Below are 22,507 nucleotides of genomic sequence, written 5' to 3'. Positions count from 1 at the left end.
CTCTGCTGTGTAGAAAGTTTTTAAATGATGTCTTACCATTTATTAACTCTTGGCATTTTTCCTGAGCTTTAGGGATCCTACAGAGAAAGTCATTCCCTGTGTCTATGTGCTAGAGTGTTAACCCTATATTTTCTTCCAGGAGTTGCATAGTTTCTGGTCTAATTCCTATAATTTTGATTCATTTTGGCTTCATTTTCCTGCAGGGGGAGAGATAAGCATCTAGTTTCATTCTTCTATATATGGAGAACCCCTTTTCTAAGCTTTATTTGTTAAAAATGGTTGTCCTTTTTCCCCATGTATGTGCTTGGTACCTTAATCAAAAAGGATCAGATGATGTCATCCGAGTGGGTTTGTCTACGAGTGTTCTACCTGTACCATTGGTCTATGTGTCTGTTTTTATGGCAATTATTTTTGAAGGATGTGTTTTGTGTGTTTGTTACATGGATGTGCAGAGGAGGGATGGCAATGAAGAGCACCCTCAGTGCTGTCCATATGCATGCAGTAGTGCATGTTCTAAGTGCACTTCCTCAGATGACTTGTAGTTATAACTGTCCTTACTCTAAGTGTTACAGGCCGCACTTGAACACTAAGCCCCTGTGGTTCATATGCTACTGCAGATGGCTGGGTTTTATATGGGGGTTAACCTGGATTTTATAGAGGAATAGGTGAACCTCAGGTTCTTGAAATACTCTGTAAATATGTCTTGTCATTAGTTTAAAAATATAGATATATATATGTAATTGACACAACAATTTTACATAGCTATAGTGTTTGGTGTGATATTTCCTTACACATCTACAGTGTGTAATGCTCAGATGAGGGCAATGGGTTTATCTGTCAATTCAGACATTGTGCTGACAGTTTACGTTGTGAGTTTGGTAGTAGCAGAAGTCAGTATCAAGGAGGAAAGTTTATATTGTGTTAAGTATAAACCATATACTGTGGGATGAGAAGTTAGTCTTGAAGTGTTTAGTGAAAACTAAAAAGCCCAAATGGCCTTCCTACAGGTATGTACATATTATATAGACCACATCTGTTCTTTAAAATAATCAATGCTGAGTTCACCTCAGGGTGGGAAGAATTGATAGTCTAGCTGATTTTGGACTCATAACATTTTCCCCTTTCAAATGTCTTATATAATTTTATTCACATACTATATATCTTTCCTACTCAAAGTACATGTCTGTGGTTAATACATATTGATATTAATATTAATATATATTCATATTCATTCATGCATCATGATCCCACAAAACCCAAACCAATGAGTATTCATTCTCCCCACTCACTAGGAAGCTGAAGAGTGGATATTTAATTTTGAGTTAGTTAATTTATTTACAGAGAGAAATTATTCAGTGAGTTGTATTCAAAGTTAGCAGTGTATCAGTTGCTTAGGACAGGAATAGGAGATAAATGAAAGAGAAATTGCTATTCTACTTTCTTTTCCCATCCTGGTCTCTATGAATAAGCCTGTTTTCACAAGAAGGGAATGAAGTCTTGGCTTGGTCAGAGACCCTACTGAAGCAGGGTTATAGCGTTTTATTGATCACTAGCTCAATCCCTTGGATTTATAACTGGAAAGATCTTGCTGCTTTTTAGAGTAGGGTCTTTTGGAATTTAGTTCTTAGGCCCACCTAGCATTTGGTAATACACTCCAAATTAACCAGAGAGTGAAAAAGAAGTTTCTAGATAGGAACAAGTCTTGTGATCTCCCATTGAAGCCACTACAGGTGAGTGTCACAGAGAAAGAGGAAGGACTGACTGAGAGGTACCAACTTTATCTACCCTCTCACAGAAGATCTCAGTAGGGTGCCAGTAGGGTGTGGTCAGCTTGGTGCAGAGAGGAGTCTAAGGGTGAGGCTTTCCCAAGGCATCTGCCAGTGTCATTCTGTAGGTCCTCTGGCCTTCTTGCTGCTTCCTTGGACTGGAGCTTAGACTAGCACTGCTCCCCCAGATGAACACCCCAGATGAACACCCTCAGTGACTGCTCAATAGCCTCATTAGAGAGTGCTTTCCTGAATCCCTGTCCCAACTCAGTCTCCTGTGTAGCTGGGTAGAGTGGTTTGAATCACCATGTCTAACTTGAACTCTTTAATTGTTATTTTTATTGTTTTTTAAGATATGGTTTTGGTGATAATCTGTTATCCTGAACATTTTAATCAGTGGTTTTAATGTTAGTGTTTGATGACTCCAGTATGAATGAGCTATAGGACTTCTTTTAAGTTCTGATTTTTGAAACTTTAGCTCCTATGTTTTGGCATGCCTGGTAATTTTAGATTGTCAATTCAGATGATACTTTTTTTTTTTTTTTTTTTTTTTTTTTGAGACAAGTTCTCACTAAGTTGCTTAGGTCCTTGCTACGTTTCTGAGGATGGCTTTGAACTTGTGATTCTCATGTCTCAGCCTCCTGAGTCACTGGGCTTACAGGTGTGCACCACCATGCCTGGATGATGATATCTGTTTTGTGAGTGGATTTATCTTTCTTCTAGCAAAGTCTGAGCAGATGACCTTGATTGAGCAGAGAATGGTCTCTTTTTGTTTTCCTGTATTCCAGGTCATAATGTTTCTGGGATCTTGAAAACTCAGGTTTCCATGGATCCTCACCTTGCTGGCCCACAAATCCAAATTCTGTCTCCCTTGCTGAAAGACTACTGAGATATTTGCTTGAATATATTTAGGACTTCTGGAAGATGCCTCTGGCAGTTTCTTCCTGACTGAATCCCAAGTATTGCCCTATGTGTGTGAAGTTTGCATATGCAAATACCTGGAGAGGAAAAGGAATGGAATTCTGGGATTGTCCAGTGGTGCTCCTCCATAATGGGATTTTGGTTCCTCCAATCCCTGAGGCTTTGTTGTTTTCATCAGAGAACTCTTCACACACTGCTTCCCATATTCTGTCTGCTTCTATGATTGTTCTCTGGAGGATGATTAGTTTGGAGCAACTAGTCCACCATAGGCACAGAGAAAGTACTTCATGGATGATTTTGACTTAAAAACATGAAAACTAGAATTATTGCAGTTAGTATTTCAAACCTTTAACAAGTACCGTTCAGCACCAGGTCTAACCCTGATTAAATCCTTTAAGAAAAGACCTTACCTTCTTTAATGAAACATTTTTAACTTCATTCATTTACTTAATACTCAATTTTCTTAAAGGCCTTGAGCTGCCTAACTACATTGGTTTGCCCTTGAAGGAAATAATAGTCAGTGTAAAACAATAAATGTTGCAGAGTTATACAAGTTGCCCATGACTTCTAGGCTAAACTCCTTTTGGTATTACCAATATTATAAACTCCAACATTAAAAAGTTCAGGAGCTGTATGATGATCATGTAGGCTGTCCCTGCACTCAAGTTGTATCATAGTGTATTTTTCAAGCCAGACAAGACAACCCTCACCTTCCTTTTACTTTCTTTTCAGTATGAAATTTGAATAGTTTTCCTACAGTTTACTTTTTAGGATCCCTTAATTTGGTAATGTGATATCTCACTGGAGTGCGGATATTCTAACTTGTATCTGCCTCTCATTAAAGGTTTTAAAATTGCTCTTATCACAGGAATGCAGGCTGTTCTTTGGAAAGGAACCTACTCACTGCAGCAGTTTAAAAAAAACTTGGTTTAAATGTGTTCATTTGGTGTTGTCTAGTATTTAAAATCTCATTTACCTGGACTATCAACTAACTATTGCTTTTCCCTTCACAGAAAAACAGAACCTTCCAGATGTCTTCCAATAATGACCCAGATATAATCCACATGACCCAAAGAAACTCTGATGTCCTCGCTGGGACAACCTCCAGTGACAAGAAAGGGCCTGTGTTAAGTTTTCACAACCTCTGTTATGAAGTAAAAGAGAAGAGAGGTTTTCAGTTTGCTCAGAAAATAATCAAGAGAAAGAAACTATCAAATATCAAGTATGTGCATGAACTTTTTAAGGGACCATTTTATTGGCCTGCAATGAACTTTCAGGTTTTGGTTATTACCGATAAACTGCTATGAATATTTGTGTTCAAGACTTTGTACAGATGTATTACAAAGTCTTTTCATTTCTTTTGGCTAAACTAGAACTGAAATGATTGAATCACTGAAGTGTATGCTTAACTTTGAAAGGAAGTGAACTGACAAACTATTCCTAAAAGTGATTTTACTATGTGCATCAATGTTTGTTTGAGAGACTGAGCAATGAATGTGCCATTTAGTTTTTCATGGGTAAGCCTTGCATTTTGTTGGAAAGAGGCCTGGTGATATAGTTTATTGCCTTTTGGTCATGGGTATATAATTGTAATTCTGATCTTTCCAAACTGTGACATGGAATGTGTTTCTATTTCACTACTCCAAAGTGCTTTCTGAGATAGATGTGTTTTAGGTACTTGTGTACTTTATGTCCTTTGTGTTCTAGAAGCAAGCAGGTTGAAACGATAGTATATTGTGAAAGTACTTTTCTTTTCAAATAGACTTGTTTTAAATGAATGGTCTATTTATAGTAGTTCATAGTCTATAACAATTTACTTACTACTTTCTCTAATAAAGACAGGTAGAACATATTTAAATGTAGGACCATTACAGATTCATCGAAGTTCTGTAAAGTTCAAAGTACTGAGAATTTATAATCTTGAATCAATTCTATTTTTAAAGTACCTAGTAATTATAATTTTTATTCTTTTCATTCAGCAACAAATTCAGAATTCAAAGTGTGATGTTGAAATGGGACCCAAAGTGGGAGGGAGATGAATATTTCTATGTAAACTATCACTACCTCCGTCAGTTCACAGATGCTGATGATTAGGGGTGTCAGTAGTGTTTCTGATATTTGTGAGACTGTGCTTCCCCTCTATGGTGACAGGATGTAAATTTGGCTTTGCCCAGATACCATGGCCTATGAGTTCTATTTGTGTAATAAGGGAAATAATTGTTCATAGTCAAAGCAAGAACTTTTTCCTGGCTCTTCAAGGATGGGGAGTGGTTATAAGAGAGTGCTTTGGCTCAGTGTGACTGCAGAACTTTACGGAATTAGACTTTTAATCTGTTTACTTGATATTTTGATGACTTTACACTTATCTGTTACTGCCAGCAAACTCCCTTTACAGGGCAAGGAAGGGACAAGAAAGCATAGAAATTGTTGAGGCATGGGTGGGAGAGAAATGGTGAGGATCTGAGGGCTGACTGGGCTGGGGCCAGGTGTGCTGTGAGGATGAAACTCTGTCCATGCAGGGACACCTGCTGTCTTTCCTACTTCTTGTCTCTCTCTTATATTGCTTAAGAAATACTGACTGGAGAATAAAGAGAGAAATGGTGGATGGAAAATTTTGATCTTGTGCTACAGGATTAGATAGACTTGACTTATGAAGAACTGACAAGGTTTTTGTGAAACAATAATTAAGAAATGGTTGTCCCTACAGATTTAGTGATGAAAGAGGTAAAAGGTACCATGCTTTGAATATGTGCAGGTTGAATATATGTAAAGCACACACTGTGTGAGGATTCATTCACCTCACTTATCATTTCCTGCATTAAACTAAGGACCTCATACATGAAAGTGGAAATTTACTTATTCAACAAATTTGGGTACCTAGTTGGTGTCTGGTGTTGTACAAGATGATAGTGACAGAGATAGGCCCTCTGTTCTTTGAAATCTTGTATCCTAATGGAAATATTAGTAAACTAGAGCAGTTTCCCTGCATTGTTCTGCTGTAGTCAGAGGATATAAAAGCAGAACAGAAGCTCCTCACTCTGAACTGAGGGCCAGGTGAATGGAGTCTGAGAAAGTGACAATTCTGTGTTTGTGTGTGTAGGGAAGTTGACCCAGGAATGACATTTGCCTCCTCTGATCATAAGCAAAACAAGACCAAAGGGTGATCCAGTGTCTAGTAAAGATTGCAGATCTGACAGTATCCTTCAGGTGCCTTTCATGTCATGTACTCAGTATTCAGGATTCAGTGTGCTGCGTGTTAACGGGGAGAACAGGAGGAAGAAGTGCTTACAGTGAGACAGTCTTGTTGGCAAGTGTTTACAGTATGAGGAAGGCAACCTCTGCCGAAAATAAGGGGGAAAGGATTTGAGGGATGAGAGAAAGGTGGAGGTGAAGGTGGGGAAGCCAAGGAATGGTGGACCATAGTGGATGGACCTAACTGTCTTTGCTGCATGAAAGCAGCTCTAGACCCTACTTAAACCAATGAGCATGAACTCTGTCCAATCAGTTTTTATGAAAATAGAAAATAAGTGATCATTCATAGGGTGCTCATCCCTGGAGTACAGTGTGAACTCCTGTGGGATAGGAATTTGTTTTTCCAGTTGTTTATCCACCTGATTTGTTCTCAGCTCTATCCTGTGTGCTAGAAGTTTAACTTGTACATATACAGTAGACACTGCATAATTGTGTTGCCTGTCACCAAAAACTTACATTGTAGAAAATGGCCTGTTCAACAAATGGTGCTGGAAAAACTGGAAATCCGTATGTAATAGAGTGAAATTAAACCCCTATATCTCATCCTGCACAAAACTCAACTCTACATGGATCAAGATCTAGATATTAGACCAGAGACCCTGCACTTATGGAATATAAAGTAGATCCAACTTTCTGACATGTCAGCTTGGGAACTGAATTCCTCAACAACACTCCTAAAGTACAAGAAATAAAATCAAGCATCAATAAATGGGATGATATCAAACTGAAATGCATCTTCACAGCAAAGGAAACAATCAAGAACATGTTCAGAGATCCTACAGATGGGGATAAAATCTTCACCACCAATACCTCAGATAAGGATTAATTTCCAGGATATACAAAGAACTCAAAAAATTTAACACCAGAAAAATAAATAATACAATATATTTAAATATACATATATATAAATATATGGACAAAGGACCTGAACAAACTCTTCACAGAAGAAAAAGTATGAATGGTCAAAAACCATATGAGTGGCAGGGGTTGTGGCTCCAAGGTGGAGCACTTGCCTAGCATTTGTGAAGTTTTGGGTTCCATACTTAGTGCCACATAAAAATAAATGAAACAAAGGTTTGTTTGTTTAAAAAAAAAAAAAAAGAACAAAAAGAACATTGTCAAAAATGTTCAACATCTCCAGCAATTAGAGAAATGCAAATTAAAACTGCAGAGATTCCATCTCACTCCAGTCAGAATGGCAATTATAAAGAATATAAGTAGCAATAAATGTTGGCAAGGATGTGGGGAGAAAGGTACACCCATACATTGTTTTTGGGACTTTAAATTGGTGCAACCTCTCTGAAAAGCAGTATGGAGACTCCTCAGAAAACTTGGAATGGAACCACAATTTGACCCAGCTCTCCCATTCCTGGGTATATACCCAAAGGACTTAAAATCAGCATACTACAGTGACACAGCCACATCCATGTTTATAGCACCTCAACTAACAATAGCTAAGGTGTCCTTCAATGGATGACGGATAGAGAAAATGTGGTATATTACTCAACCATAAAGAAGAATGAAATCATGGTGTTTGCTGGTAAATGAATGGAACTGAAAAATATCATGCTAAGTGAAATAAGCCAATCCCAAAAAACCAAAGGCCGAGTGTTGTCTCTGATTTGCAGATGCTAACACAAACAAGGGAGGTTAGGGAGAGGAATAATTGAAATCCACTGTACTAGACAAAGGGAAATGAAGGTAAGGGGGTATGGCAAACGAATAGGAAAGACAGTAGAATTTATTAGTCATAACTTTCCCAGCCTTGTAATATATACATGACCAGGGAAACTCCACATCATGTACTACCACAAGAGTGGGAAACTAAATTTAAAAAGTTATACATTATGTATGTATATTCTGCCAAAATGCATTTTGTCATGTGTAACTAAAAGTAAAAAATAATTAAAAATTTAAAATTTTTTAAAATAATAATTGTGTTGCCTGAATGAACATGGAATCAGCCACTGCTTTACATTGAGCTCTAGCATTTGGGTTTGTACTCTACTACTGTTTTCTGTAATACTGGGGTTTAGTGTTAAAGGAAGCCAAGCCATGGAACTATGAAACATTGTCCCCCGACATATTTGTATGGGATTTCTGGTAGAATTGGTCAGGATGGTTTCCTCTTTCCTTGAGTATGTACCTTAAAAACCTAGGAAGTTTTCCAAGCAAAGAACACTTAGGGAATCAGAAGGCTTTTTCTGATCATTTTAGAAGCAGTTAATAATAATAAAAAGAAGCATTAAGAACTATGGACAGATTTTGCCAACACATTTGGAAACCAGAGTGGCCATCTTGGATAATCCTGGAAGCTGTAGCTCCAATCTTTAGGTGGGGCAAATCCCATCCTGAGACGCCTGCTGGAGACTTGAAGCTCATTGTCAGACAAAGGTGCCAAAAATATGCAATGGAGAAAAGATAGCCTCTTCAACAAATGGTGCTGGGAAAACTGGAAATCCATATGCAACAGAATGAAACTAAACCCCTATCTCCCACCCTGCACAAAAATCAACTCACAATGGATCGAGGACCTTGGAATCAGACCAGAGACCATTCATCTTATAGAAGACGCCAACTTGTTGAACAAGCCAACTTGTTGGCTTAGGATCGGACTTCCTTAGCAGCACTCCCATAGCACAAGAAATAAAAGCAAGAATCAATAACTGGGATAGATTCAAACTAAAAAGTTTTCTCTCAGCAAAGGAAACTATCAGCAATATGAAGAGAGAGTCTACAGAGTGGGAGAAAATCTTTGCCACTCATACTTCAGATAGAGCACTAATTTCCAGAATATATAAAGAACTCAAAGAACTCTACATGAAGAATACAAATAATCCAATCAACAAATGGGCTAAGGAAATGGACAGACACTTCACAGAAGAAGATCTACAAGCACTCAACAGATACATGAAAAAATGTTCAACTTTTCTGGTAATAAGAGAAATGCAAATCAAAACTACCCTAAGATTCCATCTCACCTCAATTGGAATGGCAATTATCAAGAATACAAGCAACAATAGGTGTTGGTGAGGATGTGGGGAAAAAGGTACACTCATACATTGCTGTTGGGGCTGCAAATTAGTGCAACCACTCTAGAAAGCAGTGTGGAGATTCCTCAGAAAGTTTGGAATGGAACCACCATTTGACCCAGCTATCCCACCCCTTGGCCTATACCCAAAGGACTTAAAATCAGCATACTACAGAGATACAGCCACATCAGTGTTCATAGCTGCTCAATTCACAATAGGTAGATTGTGGAACCAACCTAGATGTCCTTCAATTGATGAATGGATAAAGAAACTGTGGTGTATACATATACAATGGAATATTACTCAGTTATAAAGAATAATAAAATTACTGCATTTGCATGCAAATGGATGCAGTTGGAGAATATCATGCTGAGATAAGCCAATTTCAAAAACCCAAAGGACAAATGATCTCGCTGATAAGCGGATGATGACACATAATGGGGGGGGGGGGCAAGAATGGAGAAAGGACGGACTGTATAGAGGGAAAAGAGGGGTGGGAGGGGTGGGGGGGAAGGAAAAAATACCAGAATGAATCAAACACCATTACCCTATGTAGATGTATGATTACACAAATGGTATGCCTTTACTTCATGTACAAACAGAAAAAACATGTATCCCATTTGTTTACAATAAAAATAAATTAAAAAAAAAAGAACTATGGACAAATGTACTTAGAGATTTTACCCAAGTATTTTGAATTTGGGGAGTTGCTGATGATTGAACCCAAGACTTTATGCATGCTAAGCACCCACTCTAGCACTGACCTACACTCCTAGACATACCCAGCATATCATTACCCTGGGAGAGGAAGGTTACCAAAAGAATTCCCTGAGTCACAGCTTGCTACTGGTTTACCACACTCTCATATTAGTCCAGTGATTCAGTGAGTTTCCGTTGTTAATGAGCAAAGTGAAAGATACATTTCAGCCAACACCCCAAGTTTCATTGTAACAGATCAGGTGCCACAGGTCATGAATGCTGAGCTCCTCATGGATGAACACTCTGGGACAGTTGTCCTGGGACATTAGTCACCCATGACAGCTGTGCAGAAATGGGATTGACCTTCCTGGGAATTGTATGTGAGGATGCATAGCTGTTGGCTTAGATCTTACACTTGGAATAAATTCCGATTCCACTGTAGAACTCATCTTGATATACCTAGCAATTCTAAAGAGAGCCTGGCATAGACACCAGAGTTCTGAGTGGTTGAGGACAGGCCTCTTTCGTTATTCCTGTGCACCTGCAGTGTCCTGCCCTTAGCTGTCCTCTTGGTTTCACTCTTCTTAACAGTTCCTCCTCTTACACTTAGGACAAAATCTAAACTATTTGATTCCATCTTGGGTCATAGCACTGTCAACACCACCATAAGCAACCCCTTCTTCTCTGAATGTCCACTACCCTCACCCATACACTTAATTTGATTGAAGCATACTTGTGTCCATTCTATGCCTGTGATCCCCAAAGGACATCCATGCTAGAAGATATCTCCCAATTCTAAACTCTCCATTTATCAGGCACTTAACAAAGCAGTAAATCATGTATTCTGGGATGTGTTTTACTTTTCAAATTGGTAGGATGCTTTTCTCGAATGTTAGGAGCAGGTGATGGTTTCTTGTTCTCTGGAGTGCTTTATTCTAGTCTTTGGTTTCTACTTCAGATGCATTGATTTTTGTTCTTATTAGATTTTAAAACTGAGAACACTAGTGCTGATAGTATACAAATCAGTAGTTTTAACTATCCTTAACTTGACTGGAATGCAGGTGAGGCGATTTAAAGAGGTTGGTCATCAAACACTACTCAGGAGCTGTTTTAAGAGGAGTAAGAGTAATGTATATGATTCATGAGAATTTTCTACTAATTTTGTGGATTGTAACATGAAATGTGTAATTTCTCAACAGGGATTACTAGTTTCAAGACTAAATGAAAGGGATCTGAATAAATTTTCAGGGATCTGAGGCATGTTTCTTATAGGTCCTGACTAGTGATGGATATCCTACATACACTAGACTTCTGTTAAACAATAATTTTTTTTCTTTAAGTCTTGGTGCATGTTATCTACCTGCAATTTTATCAACATTCATGACATACATTCATTGCAGACCCTAAACCTACTGTGCTCTTTAAAAGGTGAAAAAATAAATGAGTACATTTTTGTGTTTCCAGTGGGATCATGAAACCTGGCCTTAATGCCATCATGGAACCCTCAGGTGGAGGCGAAACTTTGTGAGTATGGAAGCAAGCATAAGGGAGCCTTTTTGGTGCCATTTCAGTGTGCTTTTAAAAATCACATGCATTTGCTGTGCATACCCTGTCTGGTCCTGGGACCTATGGATGCCTTGGATGTGGAGTAGTTTATAAATTTAATCTGAGGACCAGGAAGTTCTATTAAATTCAGTTGTACTTATAGAGCATGATAAAGTGATAGCATATAGCAGCTGGCCATGTTAGCTGCTAATGGGGAAGGAAGAGAAGGGAATAATATTAAAAGTGGAGAGGAGGAGCTGAAGGTCTCTGTAAGGACATATGTTAGAGATAAATGAGCCTATTGCCTAGACTGAGAACATCAAGATGAGGGTCATTTGGGAGGTCTACACTGTGAAAGCCATTGATAGTGTGCTTTAGTGTTTGGGGGTTTTGTTTCTTTTTTTTCACATAATGAAACAGTTGGCAAGAATTTGTGTGTATGTGCATGTACACACATATATGGAAAACCACAGAATTTTTTGACTAGTTCATTTTCTATTTTGAACATTATTTGGATTCAGAGTAGTTGAAAGATGTGGCCTTTGTAGGAAGAAAAAATTTCACAGCATATATGTCCTTTTACAGGTTGCTAGAAATCCTAGCTGCAAGAAAAGATCCAAGCGGATTATCTGGAAATGTTTGTATACATGAAGTACCTGAGGATGCCAATCATCCACATAGTTCAGGCTATATGGTGCACGTGAGTATTAGTGGGTTTGCCTTCTAGGTTTCCCTGTTTCTGTATGGGCAAGAGCCTTGGCTTTTAAGTTAGCATGCTTCCAATTGAATACACTCAAGGAAACAACTTGTTTATGTAATCTCCCATAAGACTGAGGGAGGAGTTAAAAGGAGAAACAGAAAGAACCTGGAATATGAACCTGTAAGAGGTGATATCAGTTCTAGCTTTTGTATCATTTCTGAAATGGTTACTGCTGTTCTTTTTGCCCTTCATTCTCCTCTCTTCTCTTAGAAGACATGCCTTTGGCATGTCTCACACAAGCAACCCGAAATGGTCTAGAAGTCATTATAGTCACCTCTGCTCCACCTGTGTATGCAAACGGAGAATGAAAATGATTCCCTTGGGCTCTGAAGCTGTGTGTGGAGTCACTAAATTTTCAGAGTTGAAAGTTTACCGTTAGCTAGAAATTTTCTTTGTGTTTGTTATGCTTGTGCATTAACTGACATACACTGAAGTGATGGTCGTAGAAAAGACTGTGTTTCACGTTGAAATTGCACCTCCTTCAGGATGATGTCGTGATGGACAGCCTGACAGTGAGAGAAAACCTGCAGTTCTCAGCATCTCTTCGGCTTCCATCAACTATGACAAAAGAGGGAAAAAATAAGAGGATTGATGAGGTCATTGAAGAGTTAGATCTGGTTGAAGTGGCAGATTCCAAGGTAATGTGAAAAATCCTGACAGAGTCATAACCTGGAGAGAGGACCTCCCTGTGTGGAGATCCAATGTGACTTTAATCAGCAGTTTCCTAAAGTGTGTGGTCAACAGTGACTGCTTTCTGTAATGATGAGAATAGTGACTAGGTTCCTACTATGAAGAGGGAATTTGAGGGAGAGACCATCTTGCCTGTGGTCTAGTCCTGGGGATGGAGTGTGGTCTGTGTGGAGAGGCCCCTCTCAGTCTTTTCCCTGGTCCTCCCACGCTCGTTGTTAAGTCAGGCTTATTTGATGCCTTTGTACTGACTTTCCTTCTTCTTTCTCTCTTCCCTCATTTAGCTGCTCTTCTCCCTCTCTTGCTTGGAGGGACATTGTTGCATTGTTTTTTGAGGGATACCTCTGGATTTGATGAATGACAAGAAACAAGGGATTCCTTTTTTATTGATTCTTTTTAGTTATACAGAACATTAGGATTCACTTGGACATAATTATAAAAGCATGGAATGTAATATGTTCTAATTCACTACCCAGTGCTTCTACTTCCCCTCACTCTCTCCCTCCCCCTTTTTCTTCACTCTACTGAAATTTCTACTGTTTTTTTTTTTAAACTGATGTCTTGTGTATATACATGATGGTGAGATTCACTGTTGTATAATTGCATATGTCCATTAGAAAGTTAGGTCAGATTCATTCCCCTCTTTCTTTGTTATTCCTTCTCTGCTCCCTCCCTTCATTCTCCTTTTTCTATTCCACTGAACTTTCTTCTGTTTATTTTTGGCTTTTGAGGACAAGCCTCTTTCACTTAGCATGATCGTATTCTTTCCATTCATTTACTGGCAAATTCCATAATGTCATTCTTTATAACTGTGTGATATTCCTTTATGTATATATACCACCTTTTGTTTATCCATTCATTTACTGAAAGGTACCTAGGTTTGTTCCACAGCTTGGTTATTGTGAATTGTGCTGCTGTAACATCAGTGTGGCTGCATCACTGTAGTGCACTGATTTTACATTTTTTGGATCTATATTGAGCAATGGATAGCTGATGTATATGGTGGTTCCATTCCTTGATTTGAGGAATCTCCATAATGCTTTCCAGAGTGGTTGTACTAATTTGCAGTCCCACCAACAATGTGTGAATGTACCTTTTCCCACATCCTAACCAACAGTTATGATTATTTGCTTTTTGATAATTGCCACTGTGACTAGAATTAGATGAAATTTCAGTGTAGTTTTAATTTGATTTACCTAATTGCTAGAGATATTGAACTTTTTTCTTGTAATTTTTTGACACACACGCACACACACACACACACACACACACACATATATATGTATGTATATTTTTGTTTGTTTGTTTGAAGTGTCTGTTTAATTCCTTTTCCATTGACTGATTGGTTCATTTGTTTACTTGGTGTTAAGCATTTTGAATTATTTTATATCCTAATTATTAATGCCCTATCTAAGGAGAGGGAGGCAAAGATTTTCTCACATTCTGTGGGTTCTCACTTTATGCTCTTAATTCCTTTGCTGTGTAGAAGCTTTTAATTTGATGAGGTTCTATTTGTTGATTTTTTTAATTTATTTATTGGGCATTATAATTCTTATATAAAAAGTCAGTTTATGTGCCATCGTGTTGGTGTGTTGGGCCAATATTGTCTTTGGCAGGTGCAGGGTTTCTGGTCTAATTCCTAGGTCTTCAATTAAATTTGGGTTGACATTTATTCAGGATGAGAGGTAGTAGTTAAATTTCAATCTATTCCATATGGATTTCCAACTCTTTCTGGAACAATGGTTAAAAGGCTATCTTTTCTCCAGTGTATGTTTTTGGCACTTTTGTCTAGTATGAGATAGCTGTATTTATGTGGGTTTGTCTCTTTGTCTGCTGTTCTACTCTGTTGGTCTTCATGTCTGTTTTAGTGCCAGTATCATGCTGTTTTTGTTACTATAGTTTTGTACTACACTTTGAGGTCTGGTGTTTTAAAGATGTCTCCCACTTTATTTTTCTCACTAAGGATTGCTTCGGATATTCTGCGTCTCTTTTTTTTCCAAATGAATTTTATAACTGCTTTTTCTAGTGCTATGAAGAATGTCATTGGAATTTTGATGGGAATTACATTGTATCTGTGTAGCACTTAGGTACTGTGGTTATTTTGGCAATATTAATTCTGCCTATCTAAGAACATGGGAGTTCTTTCCATCTTCCAAAGACTTCCTCAGTTTTTGTCTTAAGTGTTCTTTTGTTTTCATCGTATAGATACTTCACTTCTATAGTTAGAAAGATTCCCAACTGTTTTTTTTTTTTTTTTTTTTTTAGGTTATCATGAGTAGGATAATCTTCCTAATTACTTTCTCAGCAGATTTGTCAATGGAGTACAGGAACAGGATTGATTTATGGTTGTTAATCTGTATCCTTCTACTTTACTGAATTCACGTACAATCTTTCAAAGGTTTCTGCTAGAATTATTTGAGTCTTCTAAATATAGGATCAAGTCATCAGCAAACAGGGATAATTTGTGCTCTTGTCATATTTCTTCAATTCCCTACTTTTGCCTGATATTCTGGCTAGTTTCAAGGACTGTGTTGAATAGGAATGATGAAAGTGGGTATCCTTTTCTTGTTTCTGCTTTTAGATTAAATTCTTTCAGTTTCTCTCCATTCAGTAGAATGCTGGTCTTGGGTTTGTCACATGTGGCTCTTATAATTCCTTCTATCTATAGTTTTAGTAGGGTTTTAAACATGAATGGTTGCTGTACTTTGTCAGATACTTTTTCTGCATCTACTGAGATAATCATGTGGATTCTCATCCTTAAGTCTACTTATGTGGTGAATTACATTTATTGATTTCTGTATGTTGAACCAACTTTGCATCCCTGGGATGAAACCCACCTGATCTTGGTGCACTACCTTTTCAATGTGTTCCTGTGTGTGATCTGCCAATATTTTATTAAGAATTTTTGCATCTATGTCCATCAAGGAAATTGGTGTGAAGTTTTCTTTCCTTAGTGTGTCTTTGTCTGGTTTTGTTATCTGGATAATATTGGCTCACAGGATGAGTTTGACAGTATGTCCTCCTTTTCTATTTCATGGAATAATTTGAGGAGTTTTAGTATTGGTTCTTCGAAGGTCCCATAGAACTCAGCTGAAAAATCTGTCTGATCCTACTCTTTTCTTTGTTGGAAGGCTTTTATGGCTGCTGTAATTTCATTTCTTAATATTGATCTGTTTAAGTTTTCTATATCTGCCTGGTTTAATTTGGGTAGGTCATGAAGTCTCCAGGAATTTGTTAATATCTTCAAAGTTTTCTAGGTGTTTAGAGTACAAATTTTCAAAATAATTTCTGATGATTTTCTGGATTTCAATAGTGTCTGTGGTGATATTTCCTTTTTCATCTCAAATATTTGTTAGTTTATAGTTCTTTCCTCTTTCTTCTGGTTAGTTCCACTAAGGGTATATAAATTTGTTTACCTTTCACTAAATCATCTCTTTGTTTTATTGATCTTTTGAATAGTTTTTGATTCTCAATTTCATTGGTTTCAACTCTGATATTAATTATTTCCTATCTTCTACTGATGTTGGTGTTGGTTTGTTCTTGTTTTTTCAGGACCTTGAGACGTAATTTTAAATTATTTATTTGTTACCTTTCAATTCTTTGAATGTATGAGCTCAATGTTTTAAACTTTCCTCTTAGAAATGTCTCCACACTGTTCCAGAGATTTTGATATATTTTATCACTATTCTCATTTACTTCTAAATCATTTTTATTTCTCCCTTGATATCTTCTGCTATGCATTCATTATTCAAATATGTATTATTTAATCTGCTGATGTTTAGAATAGTTTGTTTCATATCTTATTTATTTCCAATTTAATTCCTTTACAATCTGATAGAATGCAAGGTATTATCTCTATTTTTTATATTTGGAAGCATTGTTGTTAAGGCATTATGGTCTGTTTGGGACGGTCCATTCTTTTTCCTTTTATGCTGTTTATATGTCTGTCTATCTCTTGGTATAATTCTTACTTCCTTACTTTAAGCCAGAAAATACTATGTGAGTTTCTTTCTCTTAAGAGACCTGGGTTGGTAGACTATCCATATATTGATATTTTAGTCTGCATTTGACCTCTGCTGATCCCAATATCAGGACCAATTTCAGATATGCCATGGAACCCTATTTACTATAATCACTACAGAGCCAAGCCTCATGCTATCCAACCTTATGACAAATAAAAGTTGTTGCTATTGTTCTCCATGGTTCCTCAAATCCCGGTAAAACTTGTAATAAAGTTCTGGAATAGGTAAAAAAATTACTTACTAAATTTAGTAAAATTAGTATAACTTTATAAAGTTATACTAAAGTATAAAGTTAAAGCTAAAGTGGGGGGGGGAGAAAGGTAGGGCAAAAAAAGAGGGAAAAGAGACAGAAAGTAAAAAAAGGGGGAAAAGATATAAAATAATGATTCGTACCAAGAAATAAAGGTAAAATGGATGGCAAGTATCTGAGATAATAGTAGATAATGCAAGAGGATGGATTGGGGGTAGGAAGAGCATTTATCAACTAGAGCTAGGAAAACCAAGATAGGAGGATTGTTTCCATTTAATGCTTTAAACCATGAAATGAAATTCATTCAAATGGTTTGAGGTACAATGTTAGTTATTGAGGTGACAACTATTATTCAAGTTAAAGAGTTATATATATGATCAAAGTTAATGTTAGTTATTTATAGTATACCATGCCAAAGTGAAAGAAAAATCTTGTTGAATCTTGGTTTGGATTTTAGTGAGGTTTGAACATTTTGCAGATTACTATCATTTGTTGGCTGTCGATCTCTCCTGACTTACAGGGGCATAGGAGCCAATTCCCAAGCTGCTATGAACCTCCACCAGCTGATTCTGGTTTTTCAGCTCAGGGGCCTGCAGCTGACTGCTTGGAGGGTGCAGTCTTGTGTGAGGTTTCAGAGAGATAGTTGTGGGCAAGAGTAACAAAGTAGAAATGCAAACTGCTTCTTTTTTGGGTTGTGCAGGATCAGGCAGATAAAGGGAGATAAAGGAGTGAACTTTCCAGTTGACTAATAGGTGTAGAAGTTTTGGTAACTAGACATTTGGAGCTTGGTGCAAAAATAAGGTGTTTGGATTGTATTGACTGTGGGGACTGGTGGCGAGGCTCTGCAATAAAGCACTTGCCCAGCATGCATGAAGCTCTGGGTTCAGTTCCCAGCACCACAAAACAAACCAACAAAGACTTCGGGCCATCCCCCTGTGACCTCCCTCCTTATAGAGGCAATGAAGATGGGGATTCTACTGGCTGCTGCTTCTCATGGTCTTTGCTGATACTCTTTCATGTTAAATGTATTTTTAAAAAATGACCCTGGGATACCACCTTTCACCAATTATTTTTGCTTGCTGAGTGATTCAGTTTGTGTTTACTTTGACTCTGCATATTTATCTGATATTATCTTTCTAGGAAGACACTTTCTTTACTCTTATTCAGATCCAAGTAGGCACTCCCTTGCTTTGATTTCCAGGGAAAACTACAAAGGCAGTTTTGATGTGATTGATTTCCTAATAATTAATGTCACTCTAATAATAATATCATTCCATTCAATTTCTCATTTGTTTACCTCTTCTCCCATCATTTTATCATTTTATATTAGTAATTTCACTAAGTCAGTCATATTTTTAGTGTTGTACTTTATTATCTTAAAACTAAATATTTGACTTGGAGAGGAAAATACAGGACTATTAAAAGTCTGAGCTTCATATCCAGCACAGTCACTTGACAACTCTGCACTGGGGTCCAGCTTATGCATGTGGTGAAAGAGAACCTCCTCTTTCTCCCAGGTATCTTTACATGATGCACAGAATAATCAGCATAATTACATAACATGTCTCAGTTGGGATTGGTACAGGTTAATTCACCAAATGACAGCGACTATGGTCATTCATGTGGATGACAATAATGATTTCTGTTTTAGGTAAGATCTAAAGGATTAAGAAAAAAGACGAGTATAGGAATGGAGCTGATCCTTTATCCTTCCATCTTGTTCCTGAACAAGCCCACAACTGGGTTAGACTGGAGAACAGCATATGATGTCATTAGACTCCTGAAAAGGTAAATGCTGTGACAACATTGCTTTTTCGTTCATTTACTATCTGATCACTTCTGTGCATCAGGTGTTCTTGGTGCAGGGGATTCAGAAGCTAAAAAAAAAAAAAAAAAAAAAAAAACAAAGTTTCTTCTTTGTTATTAGGATATAGTCAATAAACAAGAAGTGACCCAAAAAGAAAAAATAAGAGCATAGGGAAGGAAAATCATGGTGAGGGTCAGGGAAGACCACAAGCAAGTGACACATGAGTTGAGCGAGAGTGAGTGAAATATGCTGTAATTCAGGAGAGATTTCAGGTCGGAAACACAGCCAGGGGCCCTGAGGCAGAGTATGCCTCATGTGTGTGGAACATCAATGAGACCAGAGGGTCAGACCGGGACTAAGGGGAATGGAGGTTGGTAAGTTAACTGTGAAAATAATACTTCAGTTTTAGGCCTTAACAACTAAAAATTAGTTTTTTTATAACTCTGGGGGCAGAAAATTGAAACCAATGTGTCCTCAGGGTTATTTCTTCCTTGTCCTCACTCACTCGCTTGAACATAGCAATTTTCTCCCTTGCATTTCTGTGCCCTAATCTACTAATTGAACAGTCAGATGAGGACCCTCAATGACCTCATGACCTCTTTGAAACCTCTGTCTCCAATGAGGCCACATCCTGAGGCACTGGGTGAAAGGACTTGAGCATCTGAGTTAAGGGAGAACCCAGTTCAGCCCATCACAGATGGATTAGACACGAGGTGGTAGTCACCTGGTGGCAGATTGCATAGACCTCATAGGTCATGTAAGAAGTAAGGCTTTTCCTGTCATTAGGAGACATGGGGATGTTCTGAGAGTTTCACAGCAGTGCAGTGGCTGTGGTGGAGCCTGTGCAGTTGTGCAAGGTGAGGGAAGACCCCATGGAGGAGCTGCTGAAGGATGATGGAGCTCTGACCCAGATGATCATGGCGAGCAGTGAGTGGTTTCTGGTCTGTTTCAAGGGAACCAGTGTGATCAGCTCAGGATTTGCACCTGGCATGGAAGGATTGAGACGACTGATGAGATTGGGGCCTGAAGATGTGGAAGTACAAAATTAAAGAAATGGCATTACCTTATCAAGAAAGAAAAATATGAAGGAATGTTCACAGGAAACATTTCAATAGTTGAAATTTAGATGTTATTTTAAAAATAGAGAAACATATTTCAAACTGACAGAAAGGATCCAAGAACAATGCAGATGAAATCCTACTCTTCTCACCTGGATTCCCCTCTGTTCCATTTCACTGCATCTGCAGTCCCTCTTTCCCTCTCTGCTGCTCCCCACATAGTTTTTTCTGCCATGATGCCCTTTCACCCAAATACTTCCTCCCTCAAACTCCAATCAGGGAGGACTTGCTATCATCTGCACTCCCCAGTCAATGAGCATGGCTTTGCCAATATCCAATCAGAACTACTCAAATTTCCCCAGTTCTCCCTACTGTCTCTGTTTCCTGTCTGCTCAGGATCCTCTCCAGAAACACCTTGTTCCTGTCTTCTTTCAGTCTGGAGCAGTTCATGGTGTGACCCTCTGCTGGGTCCATCCCAGTGAGTGTTGCATGAGCTGACTCAGACATGAAAGGATGCTGAGTTCTCAGTGCAACAGACCTGGGAATGCGAGCTCCACAGGTGCTGTCAGCCTTTATCTGATTGTGTTGCACATATATGGATACATATATATTTCCTCTACAATTTCATGCATGAACATAGATCTAGAACTATTGCTGTTTCTGATATTGTGTACACATTGAAAAGCATATGAATTCAAAAAAAATATTTCTGACTCCAATCTATCCAATCTAATGCATTTCTTTTTTAGTATAGGGGATTGAACTAAAAAACACTCTACCACTGAGCCACATCCTCAGTTCTACTTTGTTTTAATTTAGACACAGGGTCTTACTGAGTTGCTCAGTACCTTGCTTTTGCTGAGGCTGGTTTTGAACTCGCAATTATCCTGCCTCAGTCTCCTGAGTCACTGGGATTAAAGGCATGTACCACCATGCCTACTCTGTCTTATTTTTATTCTTTGCCATTTTCATGTTTGCAAGTGAATTCACACAGGGAGAGGTTTGGTCCCATTATCTCAAAATATTTACTTACTAGCTCAGTGAAGTAATTTAATTGTTGAAGGGAACCGGTCTCCCAGTTGCTCTGGTCTCCCTTTGTGCACCATCTAGAAACTCCTCTGCCCATTAAAATCACAATGGCTTCATGGCTTCCTCTCTCTATCACAGCCTAGCTTCCTCTGATGCCTATGACCCTATGAGCAAGTCTCTGTGCTAGAAGAGAAGAAACAGCAAAAAGGGATGTATATATGGGTTTAAATATCTTAAGTTTAAAACATTGTTTCCACATATAAGTGAAAATGCCAAGTTATGGATCTGGAGCCCTGGCTCCATTTAGAACATATGTATATTTTTATTCATAGACATTTTATTTGTGGTTTTCTCTGCTTAGCACACAGGCATCCTTCCTCATGCAAAGAGCTCTGATCAATCTTTCCAAGCACTGCTGTGCATACTGTAGGTCTCAGATAGGGTTCAAAATTATGCTCAGGAGATTTGAAGAATATCTGATTACTGGTCTGATGCTGTCAGTCCTCAGAGCACATACTGAATGTTAGAACTCTCAGGAATACCACATCCATCTTCCAATACTTTCTGAGTTCTGTATTTCCTATTGGCTTAATTTCCAGTTTCTTGGTGAAGGGGTCTCTATGGGCCTGTTTTGCTCTCCCTCTTAGTTATCTTCTTCACCCAAAAGAACATTAACACCAGCATAAGTGCACACATAAACACTACTTGTTGTGTTACATGCAACCACTTATAGTTTTGAGATTAGCCTGATCACTTCACACTCTCTTCTTTCACTCTGAGTATCTCTTTCCTTAGCTCACTGTTGATGGAAATTTTGATATTCTACTTATGTCACCTTCACAATGGGTTATCACTCTGCATTTGTTTATAAGAAGCCATGAGCTACTTCTAATCCACACTATACTGAAATTATAGATCTTATCTCCTGTTTCTCTTTGATGGAGAACACCTTTGGTACACTACATATATAAGGTACTTTTCAATTGCTTAAATTGAAATGATTCTTCTTATAAAATAGTTTAAAAAACACTTTGGGATAGTGAATTTGGCCATTGTTTCTTTTACCCATAACTCCTATAGAAGATAGTGTAGAACTGTTTCTACCATCAAATCAAACCAGAGATCAGATCCAAACTTTGCCCCTTAGTAACTGTAAGCCCTTGGTCAGTTACTCGACCTTTAAGACATCTGTAAAAAGAAGGAAATACTAATATCATTACAGCCTTATAACAACATTGTGAAACTGAATTTACCTCCAAAACATTTAGCTAAGTGCTAAGTGCATTCTAAGTGCTCAATAATATTAATGTATTACTAAGGTAGGATGAAAACCAATTACTAAAGAGCCAGAATTCTTAAATGATTGTTGGGACTAATGACACGTTAACTAACTCAGGCTGACTCCTTACTCCCTGGCGAGTGAGCAAGATCAAGGCCTCAAAGTTGGTTTCAAAGGTTAATGACAATAAATCGGACCACTGTCAGGGATTGGTTAACAACAGTTCTGCGAGCGTGATCAGCTCGTGCTTGCCATATAGTCCTATGGGACTCTCCTCTGCTTGAACCCCGTGCCTTGCTAATCTTTAAGCTGATTGGTTCCCTCCTAGACTTCACCCTACATAAAAGCTGTGTGACTTCCTCAATAAATGAGTTCCTGTTGTAACTGGTCTCCCTGATGC

General features: G+C 38.0%; 1 pseudogene; it reads left to right on the top strand.

The window, feature by feature from the left end:
• LOC124994223 (broad substrate specificity ATP-binding cassette transporter ABCG2-like) overlaps positions 1 to 22,507 on the top strand; it is a 107,715-nt pseudogene that overhangs the window by 61,705 nt on the left and 23,503 nt on the right.

Source organism: Sciurus carolinensis, chromosome 10 (genome assembly GCF_902686445.1).
Source record: "Sciurus carolinensis chromosome 10, mSciCar1.2, whole genome shotgun sequence".
In the NCBI taxonomy this organism is placed as follows: Eukaryota; Metazoa; Chordata; class Mammalia; order Rodentia; family Sciuridae; genus Sciurus; species Sciurus carolinensis.
Note: the sequence above shows the minus strand (reverse complement) of the source record. Positions and strands in the feature narration are given on the sequence as shown.